This window comes from Bos mutus, chromosome 8 (genome assembly GCF_027580195.1).
Source record: "Bos mutus isolate GX-2022 chromosome 8, NWIPB_WYAK_1.1, whole genome shotgun sequence".
Taxonomy (NCBI): domain Eukaryota; kingdom Metazoa; phylum Chordata; class Mammalia; order Artiodactyla; family Bovidae; genus Bos; species Bos mutus.
In genome coordinates, this window is record NC_091624.1 from 16170178 (window position 1) to 16172390 (window position 2213).

Genomic DNA, 2213 nt, shown 5'->3' on the forward strand with positions numbered 1-2213 from the left:
TGTTAGTGTTAATGCTCCACCTTGTGATCAGAAGATACTGCGCCCCACTCTCTGTTTTTCTAAGAGGGAGCTCTTCATTGCAGCTCTCTTGTTCTTTCTTCACCACCATGTATGATGTGTTGGGGTGGGGGTGGGGATTTAATATGTCATTTAGCCTTGTGTTTCTAGACAAAGGAAACAACTTGTAATGGTATCACCGAGGGCAGCAGTGGGCTTCCCTGGTAGCTCAGCTGGTAAAGAATCTGCCTGCCATGCAGGAGACCCCAGGTTCGATTCCTGGGTCAGGAAGATCCCCTGGAGAAGGGATAGGCTACCCATTCCAGTTTTCATGGGCTTCCCTGGTGGCTCAGACGGTAAAGAATCTTCCCACAATGTGGGAGACCTGGGTTTGATCCCTAGGTTGGGAAGATCCCTGGAAGAGAGTATGACAACCCACTCCAGTATTCTTGCCTGGAGAATCCCCATGAACAGAGGAGCCTGGTGGGCTACAGTCCATGGGGTCGCACAAGAGTTGGACATGACTGAGCGACTAAGCACAGCACAGCACAGGGCAGCAGTCCCCAGCCTTTTTTAGAGCCAGAGATCAGTTTCATGGAAGACAATTTTTCCAGGAGGGTGGGTGGGGGTGGAGGAGTGGAGAGTAGTTCAGACAGTAATTCAAGTGGTGTGGGGGATTGTTCAGATAGTAATGCTTAGTGATGAGGGGCTTCCACCGGAGGTTGGAGACCTCTGACCTAGAGGGCTCATAAAAGCCCCAGTGGCTGAACCCCACCTCCCAGAGCTTCTGATTTTGGGTCTGGGTCTGATTCTGGGTCTGAGCTGGTCTGGAGTTCCAAGGTGGTGTGGATGCTGTCATTGTTTTGTCTTATTTTGCTTTTAATTCCTTGGGTAATTCTAGTTTGCTAGAAGTTCTCAGGACTGAGAAGTTGAGTTTTAGACCCTCTAATCTACAAGCATTTATCGAACACTTGGTATATGCCAGTCCCTGAACTAGGTCCGTGTTCATGTCAGTTCATATGTATATGTGTGTATATCTATGTGCATGTATACATGAACAAGACAAAGTCCCTGCCTCTGAGACAATCATCACCTAATAGAGGGAAAATCATATACATTGATAAATTTCCTACAGGATAATGTCCTACAGGGAAATGATTCACTTTGTGGTACAGCAGAAACCAACACAACATTATAAAGCAATTATCCTCCAATTAAAAATAAATTTAAACAAATTTAAAAAATAAATCAGAAACATAATAGCAGAAAGAAAGAGAGAAAAATAAAGAAAGAGTGTTCATTGTGCCAAGCCTTGGTGGCAATGTTGGTCAAAATCTCAGTGCCTAGTGAAAGTGGCTACTCACAGAGAGTGCATTAAGTCACTTTGGTCGTGTCTGACTCTTTGCAACTCCATGGACTGCAGTCTGCCAGGCTCCTCTGTCCGTGGGGTTCTCCAGGTAAGAACACGGGAGTGGGTTGCCATTTCCTCCTCCAGGGGGTCTTCCCCATCCAGGGATAGAACCTGTGTCTCTTAGGTCTCCTGCATGGGCAGGTGGGTTCTTTACCACTAGAGCCACCTGGGAAATGATGAGGTGCAAACAGAAAGCTCCAGCAGAAGATGGAGAACCAGGGGCTGAGGTTCCAGGGGGTTCCACACACACTTTCAGGGGCCCCTTGTCTTTGAAGGGAGAGCTCTACATCCAAGTGTGTGAGTCCCCGCACACACACCTGGGCTGAAGGCAGCTGGCTCAGTGTTCCCCAGGAACAAACAACCACTGTCTGTCCCCACCCCAGCTCAGAGGCCCCCTGCGCAGCCTGTGGGCCCGCCTGCCAGGGGAGGCTGGCGGAGGCCGCCCTGGGCTTGCAGCCGGGGAGCCGATGTGCCAACACACAGCTGCTGACTTTCTTCCCCCCTCCCGTTAAGCTGGGAACATTTCGCACTTTTCTTCTCCAACTCTTTCAAAGCAAGTCATTTTCCTCCTCTGGAAGGTTGCCCATTGTTCATTTGACATTAAAGATAGGTCTTCACTGTTTTCTCTTAAGGCAGCAATTGGTGAAGTTCAGCCGTATTATGCGGACTTGTCAGAAGGATACAACATTATACAAAGGAATGATGTGAAACAAAAATTGCTCTCTCCAACCTTCCCAACCTCTGCCGCATACAGATTTCAAAGCATTTTCTGCCCTCATGTGTGCTTGGCATAGCCTGGGATCGG

At 48.6% G+C, this 2213-nt stretch overlaps 1 non-coding gene across 1 annotated transcript; it reads left to right on the forward strand.

Annotated features, from left to right (window-relative positions):
* The first annotated feature begins 215 nt into the window (after positions 1-215).
* Positions 216-289, forward strand: TRNAG-GCC (transfer RNA glycine (anticodon GCC)). Its single transcript has one exon. It is a non-coding gene; the product is annotated as a tRNA-Gly (tRNA).
* The last annotated feature ends 1924 nt before the right edge of the window (positions 290-2213 follow it).